The sequence below is a fragment of the Panthera onca genome, chromosome B2 (genome assembly GCF_046562875.1).
Source record: "Panthera onca isolate mPanOnc1 chromosome B2, mPanOnc1 haplotype 2, whole genome shotgun sequence".
NCBI lineage: Eukaryota > Metazoa > Chordata > Mammalia > Carnivora > Felidae > Panthera > Panthera onca.
This window is the reverse complement of record NC_138343.1, coordinates 93,230,442-93,245,728: the sequence shown is the minus strand read 5'-3', so window position 1 is coordinate 93,245,728 and position 15,287 is coordinate 93,230,442. Positions and strand designations below refer to the sequence as shown.

The 15,287-nt window shown below is 36.7% G+C and overlaps 1 long non-coding RNA gene across 1 annotated transcript in view; it reads left to right on the top strand.

Moving 5' to 3' along the window:
* Nucleotides 1-14,895, top strand: part of LOC132667434 (uncharacterized) — a 500,530-nt gene extending 485,635 nt beyond the window's left edge. The window contains exon 3 of the long non-coding RNA XR_013555415.2: nt 14,748-14,895. This is a non-coding gene — a long non-coding RNA (uncharacterized LOC132667434). The remainder of the gene's footprint in view (nt 1-14,747) is intronic.
* The last annotated feature ends 392 nt before the right edge of the window (nt 14,896-15,287 follow it).

Here is a 15,287-nt window from a genome sequence, read left to right as displayed (position 1 = left end):
AAAAGACTGCTTGAATATTTCTTATAGGTACAGTTCCTTGGAAATTCACACTGGTGTCTTGACTTCCTTCTGAGTCAGTTTTCAGTTTCTTTCTAACCACTATAGCCTCTTGGGCTTAATTCACTTTTCCTAGGAGTCTCTCAATATGCTTGCCAAACTAATAGCAAATCCTGTCTCAACCCCCATTAGCATACTTAAAATTTATTAGCTCTTCTTTTGTCCGGCAGCATAGTTTTTATTAACAAGGGTTTTCCAAGTTCTGGTATCCTCAGCAGCAATCTTCAATAAACTGGGCTCTGTGGAAAGCCTGTGTGTTAAATAAAGAGTTCCAAGTTTTGCCACCATCCTGTCCAGATCAGCCACTATTTAATCTTCATTCGTTATGGGCCTGACAGCACTAAACAAAGAGCCTCTGCTTCATATAAAAGCTTTAAAAAATGGTATTAATTGACTCCTTTTGTTACTTGCACTGTAGCTACATCCCCTAGACAAAATACTAGAGACAAAATGATTACAAAGAGAGTAGGATAGTTAATGTTTGCCACCAGAACAGGGAACATAACGAATGAGATATGGGAGGGTCCCTGAAAGGCTTTTAGGTTAGCTCTTTTCCCTCTCAAAAAGATTTCTTGTTCATTTTCAACCTCTAGCTTAAGAAGGCAAAGAAACGATGGCCTCTTAGTAGTGTTTGGGAGATGACCTTTTCTGTCTTCACTATCTGAATAGAAAACTATAACTCCCTAGAGCTAGAATCAAAGAAATCTTGTGCAAAAAAGCAGCAAAGCCCCTAGGCAGATCAGGACTTGGACCATTATTTCCAGAAACAATATATATATAAACACAAGTTCCAGAAATAACATGAAGTCAGACTTCATGAACTATTCATCATATCTGAGTTAATGGGATCATTATAACTGGCATTTGGCATGTGTTAATAGCATCTAACACAGATACTTTTTTTTTCTTTTTTGACTATTGAATGAATAATGATCCATGATTTAGGTTTTTCTAATGCCTTCTTAATATCAACTCTTTGGGGAAGAAAAACTGATAAAATGTATGACATTTATTTTATATTAGCATGGAAAATGTGCATGTTTGTAATCAAGGTAGATTTTTACATTGCAGCTCTAATGATTTCTCATGAAAACTGGATGGTAATAAGGAGTGCATCTCCTTAGTGAATATCAAATGGAAGCATATTACCCAGGAATGGGAGAGGAAAAAAATACAGGTACTAAGACACTATTGTTGACCTATGAAGCAAGCAGAATCTTGAACTTTTCAAAGAATTCATCACTTAATGAAAGCTTTCATAAACTACAAATTTATAGGCTAGAATTTTCCTTCCATATGTTAGAAATTACTTTCTGCAAAAAGTGAAGACATTCTTTTGTCTAATTCTCACCTATGACTCTCCCTACAGGTACATTCTCTGTTATTTTCTGGTGCAGTAGGAAGGGTAGGAAAAGGGCATTATTTCCTTTGGCATCTAGCCTTGAGGAAATTTCTAGATGAGCGATAATGTTGTGTCCCATCTAACATTTTTCTTAGCCTCCTAATGTTGGACCATATTAATTAGAAGACTAGATTTGCTGCTGATGTCAAAGGAACTTTATGTGCAGGAAAGCTCAGAGTGTGATGACCCATTATGAACCCAGTCCAAGAAAAGGGCTGGCACTTTTGATGACATAGCATATGGCATTGATATAGGTTGGAGTTATCATGACATTGTAGAATACGGGTCTATGTAATTGGAAAAAGAGCTCATCTAAACATCGTGTTCTGTTTCCTGCTCAGATTATAAAATATGGTAACACCAGTTTCTTAATGTTTCAGTTAAATGCCATGGATCCCCATATTGTCTCTGATAAGAATATTTCCTCTCCTCTTTCCTCATATGATAATCTTGATTCGTTCAGGGTGTTCACAACTGTTATTTGGATTTATTATGCAAATTTGCATACTCTTGCTCACCAATACTTCTGACTCCATGTTTCAGTAGGTTCTTATAGAGAAAAAAAGTACTGTATTAGCATTTCCATATTGCAAAGAATCAATTCCCTTCCTCCATGTCCCTTTCCTCTCAAAATCCTCCACATGATTCCTGTTGGTTCCTTTTTCTTAGCTCTTATTTTCACCAGAAGCAACCAGAAGACATACATGCTTTTCAAGATGAAACTCTTTTCTCAGCCCCATAGTAAAACTCATCCTGTCATTAGCAAACCCTCTACCTCCTGCCCAGCTGCAATGACCATGCTAACATGGAAGAAGGGGGCTGGGATTCTGTTTAGCATTGCAGTTACAATCATTAACTTTATTTGTAATCTCTCTTTCTTTCTACTGTTTCTGAAAAAAAAGTATATTAATGATCATTTCCCTGAGTACTTCATAGATGAGCAAAATGAGGGAAGAAATGTTGGAATTTGCTCACTGATGATCAAAATTAAGTGAGCATTACACTCAGCTGTGGAGCTTTTTAAAAAGTACTGTGGGGTGCTTCTGTGGATCCATCCCTCCAACAGGCCTGCATCCCTCCCGGTGCTGCAGGGCCCCTCCCACAGAGGACCACTGATGGCAAAGTGAGCTACGTCTGCCCCTCCCACCCCTGTGCACCTTGTGGATCCACCCCGGCTAATACAACCTTGGCCAGAACCCATCGAAGTAGCACCACAAGTCTGACAGTGTGCATGTAGCCAAGCCAGGGGCCACACCACAGTGAGTCCTGCCCCTGGGAGAGGGGAAGATAAGTTACACACCAGTCTGAGTGTGGCCCCAGCGGTTGCCTGGGGACAGACATCTGGTCTGACTGCAGCCCTGCCCACCAACACAACACAAGTTACTCCGGACAGCACAGGGGAAGTGACCTGCAGTTTGGAGCTACCACAGGGACTACCCAAAATGAGGAAATGGAAGAATTTGCCTCAAAAGAAACTCTAGGAGTAGTGACATCTAATGAATTGATCAAAATCGATTTAAGCAATATAATGGAACAAGAATTTAGAATAATAGTCATAAAATTAATCACTGGGCTTGAAAAAAGCATAGAGGACAGCAGAGAATCTATTGGTACAGAGATCAAGGGACTAAGAAATAGTCATGAGGAACTCAAAAATGCTATGAATGAGGTACAAAATAAAATGGAGGTGGCCACAGCAGGGATTGAAGAGGCAGAGGAGAAACTAGGTGAATTAAAAAAAAAATTATGGAAAAAGAGGAAGCTGAGGAAAAGAGAGAGAAAAAAATCCAGGAGTATGAGGGGAGAATTAGAGAACTAAGTGATGCAATCAAATGGAACATATCCGTATCATAGGAATTCCAGAAGAAGAAGAGAAAGAGAAAGGGGCTGAAGGTGTACTTGAACAAATCATAGCTGAGAACTTCCCTGTTCTGGGGAAGGAAAAAGACATTGAAATCCAGGAGGCACAGAGAACTCTCTTCAGACGTAACTTGAATCAGTCACCTACATGACATATCAAACTTGCAAAATACAAGGATAAAGAGAAAATTCTGAAAGCAGCTAGGCTAGGGATAAACAGGCTCTAACTTACAAAGGTAGACACATAAGAGTAGTAGCAGACCTATGTGCTGAAACTTGGCAGGCCAGAAAGGAATGACAGGAAATATTCAAGGTGATGAACAGAAAAAATATGCAGCTGAGAATCCTTTATCCAGCAAGTCTGTCATTCAGAATAGAAGGAGAGATAAAGGTTTTCCCAAACAAACAAAAACTGAAGGAATTCATCACCACTAACACAGCTCTCCACGAGATCCTAAGGGGGATTCTTTGAGTGAAATGTTTCAAGGACCACAAAGTACCAGAGACATCACTACAAGCATGAAACCTACAGACATCACAATGACTCTAAACCCATATCTTTCCATAACAACATTGAATGTAAATGGACTAAATGCTCCAACCAAAAGACATAGGGTATCAGAATGGACAAAAAAACATGACCCATATATTTGCTGTCTACAAGAGACTCATTTTAGACCTGAGGACACCTTCATATTGAAAGTGAGGGGATGGAGAACTATCTATCATGCTACTGGAAGTCAAAAGAAAGCTGGAGTAGCCATACTTATATCAGACAAACTAGACTTTAAATTAAAGGCTGTAACAAGAGATGAAGAAGGGCATTATATAATAATTACAGGGTCTATCCATCAGGAAGAGCTAACAATTATAAATGTCTATGCACCAAATACCAGAGTCCCCAAATATATAAAACAATCTCAAACATAAGCAACCTTATTGATAAGAATGTGGTAATTGCAGGGTACTTTAATACCCCACTTACAACAATGGATAGATCATCTAGACACCGGATCAGTAAAGAAACAAGGGCCCTGAATGATACATTGGATCAGATGGACTTGACAGATATATTTAGAACTCTGCATCCCAAAGCGACAGAATATACTTTCTTCTCGAGTGCACATAGAACATTCTCCAAGATATATCACACACTGGGTCACAAAACAGCCCTTCATAAGTATAAAAGAATTGAGATCATACTATGCACACTTTCAGACCACAATGCTATGAAGCTTGAAATCAACCACAGGAAAAGGTCTGAAAAAACTCCAAAAGCATGGAGGTTAAAGAACACCCTAATAAAGAATGAATGGGTCTACCAGGCAATGGGAGAAGAAATGAAAAAATATATGGAAACAAATGAAAATGAAAATACAACAGTACAAATACTTTGGGATGCAGCAAAGGCAGTCCAGAGAGGAAAAGACATTGCAATCCAGGCCTATCTCAAGAAACAAGAAAAATCCCAAATACAAAATCTAACAGCACACTTAAAGGAAATAAAAGCAGAACAGCAAAGACACCCCAAACCGAGCAGAGGAGAAATAATAAAGATCAGAGCAGAAATAAACAATATAGAATCTAAGAAAAAACCTGCAGAGCGGATCAATGAAACCAAGAGTTGGCTTTTTGAAAACATAAACAAAATTAATAAACCTCTAGCCAGGCTTCTCAAAAAGAAAAGGGAGATGACCCAAATAGATAAAATCATGAATGAAGATGGAATTATTAAAACCAATCCCTCAGAAATACAAGCAATTATCAAGGAATACTATGAAAAACTATATGCCAACAAACTGGACAACCTGGAAGAAATGGACAAATTCCTAAACACCCACATACTTCCAAAACTCAAACAGGAAGAAATAGAAAACTTGAACAGACCCATAACCAGAAAAGAAATGGAATCAGTTATCAAAAATCTCCCAACAAAAAGGAGCCCAGGACCAGATGGCTTTCCTGGGGAATTCTACCAGACATTTAAAGCAGAGATAATACCTATCATTCTCAAGCTGTTCCAAAAAAATAGAAGGAGAAGAAAAACTTCCAGATTCATTCTATGAAGCCAGCATTACTTTGATGCCCAAACCAGACAGAGACCCAGCAAAAAAAGAGAACTACAGGCCAATATCCCTGATGAATATGGATGCAAAAATTCTCAACAAGATACTAGCAAATCGAATTCAACAGCATATAAAAAGAATTATTCACCATGATCAAGTGGGATTCATTCCTGGGATGCAGGGCTGGTTCAACATTCGCAAATCAATCAATGTGATACATCACATTAATAAAGGAAAAGATAAGAATCATATGATCCTGTCAATCCATTCAGAAAAAGCATTTGACAAAATTCAGCATCCTTTCTTAATAAAAACCCTTGAGAAAGTCAGGATACAAGGAACATACTCAAACATCATAAAAGCCATTTATGAAAAGCCCACAGCTAATATCATCCTCAATGGGGAAAAACTGAGAGCTTTCCCCCTGAGATCAGGAACACAACAGGGATGTCCACTCACCGCTGTTGTTTAACATAGTGTTGGAAGTTCTAGCATCAGCAGTCAGACAACAAAAGGAAATCAAGGGCATCAAAATTAGCAATGATGAAGTCAAGCTTTCACTTTTTGCAGATAACATGATATTGTACATGGAAAACCTGATAGACTCCAAAAGTCTGCTAGAACTGATACGTGAATTCAGCAAAGTCGCAGGATACAATATTAATGTACAGAAATCAGTTGCATTATTATATGTTAATAATGAAGCAACAGAAAGACGAATAAAGAAACTGATCCCATTCACAACTGCACCAAGAATCATAAAATACCTAGGAATAAACCTAACCAAAGATGTAAAAGATCTATATGCTGAAAACTATAGAAAGCTTATGAAGGAAATTGAAGAAGATACAAAGAAATGGAAAAACATTCCGTGCTCATGGATTGGAAGAATAAATATTGTTAAAATGTCAATACTACCCAAAGCTATCTACACATTCAATGCAGTCCCAATCAAAATTGCACCAGCATTCTTCTCAAAGCTAGAACAAGCAATCCTAAAATTTTATGGAACCACAAAAGACCCTGAATAGCCAAAGTAATATTGAAGAAGACCAAGGCGGGAAGCATCACAATCCCAGACTTTAGCCTCTACTACAAAGCTGTAATCATCAAGACAGCATGGTATTGGCACAAAAACAGACATATAGACATGTCTGTCTATAGACATGTCACAAAAACATTCCATATTCAATGGAATAGAATAGAGACTCCAGAATTGAACCCACAAAAGTATGGCCCACTAATCTTTGACAAAGCAGGAAACAATATCCAATGGAAAAAAGACAGTCTCTTTAACAAATGGTGCTAGGAGAACTGGACAGCTACATGCAGAAGAATGAAACTAGACCAGTTTCTTACACCATTCACAAAAATAAACTCAAAATGGATGAAGGACATGAATGTGAGACAGGAAACCATCAAAACCCTAGAAGAGAAAGCAGGAAACAACCTCTCTACCTTAGCCACAGCAATTTCTTACTTGATACATCTCCAAAGTCAAGGGAATTAAAAGCAAAAATGAACTATTGGGACCTCATTAAGATAAAAAGCTTCTGCGCTGCAAAGGAAATAATCAACAAAACTAAAAGGCAACCGACGGAATGGGAAAAGATATTTGCAAATGACATATCAGACAAAGGGCTGGTATCCAAAATCTATAAATAACTCACCAAACTCCATACCCGAAAAACAAATTAATCTGGTGAAAAAATGGTCAGAAAACACTTCTGTCTCTAAAGTAGACATCCAGATGGCCAACAGGCACATGAAAAGATGCTCAACATCACTCCTCATCAGGGAAATACAAATCAAAACCACACTGAGATACCACTTCACGCCAGTCAGAGTGGCTAAAATGAATAAATCAGGAAACTATAGATGCTGGAGACGATGTGGAGAAATGGGAACCCTCTTGCACTGTTGGTGGGAATGCAAACTGGTGCAGCCACTCTGGAAAACAGTGTGGAAGTTCCACAAAAAATTAAAAATAGATTTACCCTATGAGCCAGCAATAGCACTGCTAAGAATTTACCCAAGGGATACAGCAGTGCTGATGCATAGGAGCACTTGTTCCCCAATGTTTATCGCAGCACTTTCAGCAATAGCCAAATTATGGAAGCACCCTAAATGTCCATCAACTGATGAATGGATAAGGAAGATGTGGTTTACATATACAATGGAATACTACTTGGCATTGAGAAAGAATGAAATACGGCCATTTGTAGCAACGTGGATGGAACTGGAGAGTGTTGTGCTAAGTGAAATAAGTCAGGCAGAGAAAGACAGATACCATATGTTTTCACTCTTATGTGGATCCTGAGAAACTTAACAGAAGACCATGGGTGAGCGGAAGGGAAAAAAAAAAAGGGAGGGAGGTAGCCAAACCATAAGACTCTTAAAAACTGAGAACAAACTGAGGACTGATGGGGGGTGGGAGGGAGGAGAAGGTGGGTGACGGGCATTGAGGAGGGCACCTGTTGGGATGAGCACTGGGTGTTGTATGGACACCAATTGGGCAATAAATTTCATATTAAAAAAAGAAAGTACTGCAGGATCTCTTTTAATAGATGGGGTTTGGGAATTTGATTTTATCCACTGCTTCAGGTGCAGAGGTTACAAAACCTACATTTGGGAATCTCTATTAGATGACACAACTGATTGTAACCATGGAAATTATGGTATCCATATTTAATTTTTTTTACCTCACTTTAGTAATTACTCTGTTATACTCAAAAATTAATAAAGAACAAGTTTTATTTTCATAAGTGTTAAAATGAGAGCATTTTTTTTCTCTAGCAATTTACTTTCATCTAAAAATGACTAAATTACCTTCCTTTTGGTTATGTTCTATTTTTTTTTAACACATTTGTTTTTTCATGCCTAGTTTTTCTTCTCATTTTTCAGTTTTTGGTATCATAGGCCAGGTGTCATAGTAATGTACCATTCTGTCCATGACTGAATTAAATTGCTGCTTTAAATCCAGAAGGATCAGTCACGGTTATCTTCAAGCCCCAGCAGTAACATCAATTCTCCTCCAAATGGACATGCATGCCAATATTAGGGTGAGGAGAGTTAATTACAGTTCATGCATTTTTATTAATATTTAAAGAAAAATTTTAATCTAACTGAAAATAATGTTTCTTCCTTAAGGACCTGTGTGTAAGTCTGTTAATAAGAGTATTAATTCATCTGAACATTAATATCACTTCACATACTTCTTTGAATTGGAAGTACATATGTGTAGTCTCTGAAGCAAACACAGAAAAACTTTTTTTTAATATGTTAATTATTTCTGAGACTTTGATGATAGGTAAATTATCCAGAAGAGATAACTTTCTTCCTCTGTTTTCTTTAATGTCAAATTGCCTCCCAAGAGGTAACATAAAAAGCATCCCTGAGTTTCATGAATAGTTTTATTACCTGTATAAGCCATTAATGAAAATTGGACATATTATAAGAGCATTTCTTAGCAAAATTGAGTACAGTGCTCTCAACCATATGGAGATCAGCAGAAGTAAAAATTGGGGACAAAACTTAGCATTTCAGAACTTTGCACAGAGAAACCATATTATATAAGAGAATGCTGAATTATATACTTCAGAGTGAATATTAAGTTCAAGCAAATGTTACATTTATTTTGTTGATGTTAAATTGGATTATATTTTCCCAAGGCAAATCAGTAAAGTTTGTCTAATGCCATTAATATGTTCCAGTCATGATTTAAATAAAAGGCCCATTAGTAGGGCATGAATAGTTTTGAGTGAGTGGTGTCGGTCTTGACAAATGCCTTGAAGATATTAGGCAAAGAGATAAGGTTATGTTACCAGTGGGAGACTCTGTGTTGTGTGAATGGAGGTCTTGGTCCTTGGATTCCCCATGAGAAGATTTATGTGGGGATCCATGTTGGAATATAGGCAGTCAGAAGGAAAGTAGCAAGCACAAAGCAGTGTATTACAGAGCAAAATACCACTCTTAAGGTGGGAGAGCAGACAGGTTATGAAGGTGTAACTAGCTCTAGATTGTTTGGGTATTAAATATTAGCTATGTCTCTCCAGGCTGGGAGAAGCTGTGACCTACAATGGGATGGTCTCTAATGCAGGCTGCTTCCAGTTATTTGGGGGACTCCTCCCACAGATTGCAAGGGGTAGTTCTTAACCCTACAAGGTTGTACCAGAACCATCATTGCAGCTTTTCTTTATGGGGAAGGAAGAGGGGGGTATAACTGCAATGCAACTATGTTATAATGAGTCTAGGGGTTACCCTGGGTCAGAGGTGGAAGAAGACAGCGACTGTTCTGTACAGTCACAAAGTCTTGGAAGCCACAGGTCTGGATGTTTTATGCCTCCCCTCCCCACACCCTGCTTCCCTAACCCCTCAGCTTTTAATGTCTTTTAACATGTAGCTTATTAATTACCATCCTTGCCTCCACCTCTGTCTCTTTAATTCCCTTAAAGGACTTGGAACTCTGCCTTGGGGAGTTCTTCCACTGCTCATATCTGGCTTCTACCTAACAGTTGTAGAGTGGATTTTGCAAAGTTTGGTTTTTCCACCTTTCTAAAAGCAATAATATTTGTGACAAAACCTTGAAGTAAATCACCTAATTTATCGTAAAAGTGAATTTGATTAGGAGTCTGGACTAAGATCCAAGGTTGCCTAATGGGAGTCAAAAAGAGGTATGTGCATGTGTGTGCACGTGTGTGGGTCCTTGTGCATGCACAGGCACACGTGTTTGTAAAGCGCTTAGAGTGGTAGGCAATCTGTGTGCATACCGTATTTCAGTGTCTGTTCTCTGTCTTTGCATAATTACAAGCTTATTTCTTGTTTAGTTTGCTAACAATTGACTAAACTGTTGTGGATTTGGTCAGCCTGATAAAACTCTCTATGGTCTACATACAACATGATTGCTATGCTCATTTAATAATTTATTGTTGGAAAATGTAACTTAAGAGGAACAGCATGAAATCACAGCAAGGACACTATATGTATTCTTGATGGTTAGTAATTTTGAGCTCTGATGGTTTACATACCATCATACATACTATCTATCTCCATTTCAGAGATACCTGCCCAGGGATCCTGATTCTTTTATGTCATGCCCCGGCCCCCAGGCAGGCTTATGACCAAATGAGAAAGTGTTATTCTTGAGTGTCCTCTTTTCTAGTATTTTTTTTTTTTTTTATATCACCCAGCTTTTATTAAGCTGAATCTTAATAGTAATAATCTTAATTTATGAATCTCATTTATTGCATGTTAATTTTCCCTAATTTTATTAAGCACTTTATTCACACTGAATATAATGTAACAAATAAGCCTGTCAATTAAATGTCAGTATACTCATGTTCATTGTGATAAAAATTTTATTTGTGTTTTTGTGCCCAGTCTCATCCTACAAGAGAAGAGGAAACATTTATAACCCATTGCTCTATCTCTAGCATTTACCACAGTACCTGACACACCATATTAGCTTACTAAAGAATACTTTTAAAAATTAATCTTTTTTAGAAAAAAGCATTCAAACTTCCATTCACAGATTATGGTATTGTAGTTTAATTAGTTAACTGTACAGATTAAAATCAGATTACTAGGGTTTGAATCCAGGTACTTCTAGTTATTTAACCTTGGGCAAATTACGTCACTAAGTTTAGTTTTCTTGTTTTCTCCTCTATATAATAAGACTAAGAACTGAATCTACTTCATAGGATTGTTTATATAAGAACTTTGCAATACATCTGGCCCAGATAAATTGCTCAGTACATCTTAGCTGCTAATATCATTTAAAGTGAATTATTTTATAGATGATGAATCTCATTTATTGCATGTTAATTTTCCCCAATTAAACACATTTTCAATGGATAATCTTAACTTCAAATTTTGGGATCCCTTTGTCTCCTACCCAACTCTTACCTACCACAAAGAACCACCTACAAGAAGCAAATTGAAAGCCAACTAGCTTTGTTGGAAATATTGGTCAAAATGAATTGTTTGTAAACCTTCAACAAAAGCTATCTGAAATCAAGACAGGTTAGTATTAAGTGGTAAAATGCTGAGATGTAATTCATCTGTTAAGAATCAACTATATGCTCACTGGTGTGCTAGAAAAAGAAGGAAGTAATTACATTTATTGATTGCCTACTCTAAACTTCCTTGTGCTGCATACAACATACATCATCTAATTTAAGTCCTCACAGTTATGCTGTGGAGTAGGTATTCTAATTTAAGTAACAGTGCCAGGATAATCCATGCGTTTTCCAAAGCTAAACCTCATTGTTAGGCACTGGGTAGAAGATTGAATGAATGAAGGAAGGGTTTTAAACAAAACTAATACCCACAGAATGATAGCATTAGGCCTCTGGTTTCCAAACATTGAACTCTAGCATGAGGACTCTAATAAAATAAAAGTCCAGTATATAGAAAAGACACCAGTGAGTGTCTTCAGCTAGTTTGGTTGAAGTAGTTTTAGTGGATTTCATTCTCTCTGTCATTTCTCTCTGTCATTCATATTGTATAGACTCAGATCTTCCTATTTTATACAATAAATTATAATACATTACTACCAAATATTCCTTGATATGGCCATTAGTAGCCTCTTTAATCCTGTGTTGTTTTGATATGTCCTCAATATTCTCTGAGTACTTCCCAACTTTTTGGTCTGTCAGGAATTTTCCAGACTCATACCTGCTCCAGCCCTGAAGTCAGTTGTTTCTTTAAAAAGTTCTGGTTTACCTTAGTGGAGAATGAATGTGCGTGCTAGGTGTGCTCATTAGTACTATCACAAACATATATAAGTGTGTGTATATATATATATATATATATATATATATATATATATATATATATGGCTTGAATTAGAAAAAAAATACCATAATATATCACTTTAGGCCCTTTTAAAAGAAACATATTCAATACCTGATTGATGTATGTTTCATACAAATGCCCTGAATTTGCCATCTCAGTTCCTGTGACTTACTAAATGACCAGAAGTTTCAGCTGGTTTGTGATTGAATTTTTATACTCAATTCTGATGGGATGTACTGAGCTCTAAATACAGTTGCCTTATCAGCAACCCTATAATTGGAGGTGGACCAAAAAGATTAATGTAGTCACATTTTTATTTCTTTGGCTCTAAAGGTAGGTCAATTCATTCCCACCAAGGTCTGAAGACCTTTGAATTTAAAGAATCACATTTTCTTTTTCTTATACTTTCCTCCTGCTGGCACTGTACAACTATTAGATATTTTAAATTGTATTAATGGAATTCTCAATATCTCTTATAACTTTCTCCACTTAGGCAGAACATTTAACATTACTGTGGTTATATGTCCCTATCCAGTCTTTGTTGTCTTATCTCCATTGCTTTATTAACTTCATTCATTCTGTCTAAAATGGTTTTCCCCTCTAGCTCTGTTGGTGATCTCTTATCTCTCTTTAAAGACCCATTTCTATAGAACTTTCTTGTCAACTACCCTTTTTCGGTAAGAGGAGACTTGCCTCTCTCTATTTCTGTAATCTATTGCTTATAAACGAAAAAAGAAACCACATTTTGCAATTTATTTTTCTTACTGGCTTGCATGACAATAACAATGCATGTTATTAGAGCAGAGTTTATGTGAGTTCACCTTTGCATCCTCCATAGCATCTAACACTGCTTAGAAAGAAAGGAAATAACCCCATTGAGCCACTTCAGTGTGGCTGGAATTTGTTCAATAATGGTAGTAATTTGTTTTCTATAAAATCATTATTGCTACTGAGCTCTAAAGAAGCATTGCATAGTTCTTTACCAGGGTAGTGGGGCCTAGACACGTGAAAATGAAACTGTTCCACATGTGAGTTTTGGTGGTGGTGTTTTCTAACACAGCATTCTTTACTAGGAATTCTGTAGGTAGCACTAAGTTTATTTGAGCACCCAGAAGGGTATAACATAAAGCAAATGTTTGGAAAAATATGTTGAATAGATAACTTAATTAATAGTAGCTGAGAAAAGTGAGCAGTGCTGAGAAATACACACACATATAAAGATAACCTCAAGATTCTAAAATTGCTCTGTATTAACAGATTTAACATGCATTGCTTCATAAAACTGATGAATAGGTATCTATTAATTAGTTCTCCAGAGTAAAGAATCCTGACTTACAGAAATAATTTTTCCCTTTCTTTAGCTGTAGTAGATTTTCAGAATTAAAAATAGCAATATAGGGAAAAAAGCTATCACCTAGCCTTTGATAAGTAAACATAGTCTATTTACATTTCTACCTGTACATGGAAAACTTGTTTTTATAAAGATTGAAAATTTTCCTGAAATAGTTTATAGTAAAACAGCAAATTTACTTCATTAATTTTACAGTATTCCATGATTTGTATCTTTGTTTTTAAAAAGACAGTTAAATTTAGCTGTGTTTTATTTATTTTTATTTTTTTAAAAAAAAGTTTTTAGGATCTGTTGTTCATTCTCTTTCTTCTTTTTAAGTAAGCTCTGTACTTTATATGGGACTTGATGTCATGACCCCAAGATCAAGAGTTGCATGCTCTACTGACTGAACTACCCCAAATTAACTGCATTTTAACATCGTTCTTTTGCCTACTACTGAAAACTTGCCATTTACTCAGATTTTGCTATTATGTAAATGACACCTAAGTAAATGATTTTGAAGTGATGTTAGAAAAGAATACATTTCAGATGGGCTATACTGCTGAACTAAAAAAACAGAGAAAAGAAAAATTCATAGGTCATTGAGTGCAACACAATAGTAAAACATTTAATTTACCGTGTAAATCTCTCTGGATTATTTTACACAATGGAAAATATGGCGTCTGTGTAGCTGCCTTGATTATTTCATGCAATAAAAGGAGTATTTTTCTTTCAATACAGAACTGACAAGCTATGGGTCAAACCTCAGCAAACAAAATATGATGTTGTTTCTGTTTACTCTGAAGAGGAGAGTATTGAAAAATACTTTGTTTTTGCAGGGGAGGTACTGTGATAGCCTAGATCTTAGTGACTACTTAAAATTTCTTTGTGGTGTTCAATAAAAGAGAAACAAAGAAATAAAATTGTCATTTTCTTGGAGTTCTATCTAAGCTTTCATTCCCATGGCCAATATAAAGTATGTTCATTGGGAACAGTCTTTGATTGGAATGAGATGCTTGGTCTGTTCACAGAAAGATGGATGACCTAAAGAGTTCTTGCTTTGCCAGCTCTGGGAGGAACAGCAGTGCATGTATGCCTATTTGTTCTTTGTTAAAACTTCAAGGAGATTTTCTTCCAGCAGTGTATGCTACTTTCTGTTGGAAGTTTTTAACAAGATCACAGTCCAGCTAAGTAAGCATCAGGATTCACACCTACTGTCCTTGAATTCATTTTCCAGTTATGGAAAACAACAATCAATGCGGAATATCAGAGTGATCTGACAGTCATTGACCACAAAGAGAGAAGATGCTGGCTAATCAAAGTTTAGTTCGTCGTTTTCTCTGGGACTTTGGTACGCAACTCAGTTAAACATCCAGCCACAGGCAGAGAAGGTAAGAATATATCCTCACCATAAATATGTTTTATTATCCTTTTTGTTATAGCTCTTCTAGCTTTTCAATTCTATTTTCTCCTCTCATCTGCCACTTTCCCAAATTGACATTCAGTTTGTAAATCCTTCAGTAGACTCCTATCTTTCTTTAGATAAAATCCAAATGACTATCCTTTCCGCCACATGGCCCTTAGTGTCTCATGGCCCTTTATGTTTGGTCTCTGTCCTCTCTCTCTCTCTCTCTCTCTCTCTCTCTCTTTTTTAACCTCCCCTTTTATCCTAGGATACCTAAAGTCAAGCCATAGCAAGTGTTCAGAATAACCTGAACAGACGCTATTTTCTGATACCTCTAACACTTTTCTACATGGCCTCTCTCCCTAAATTGTA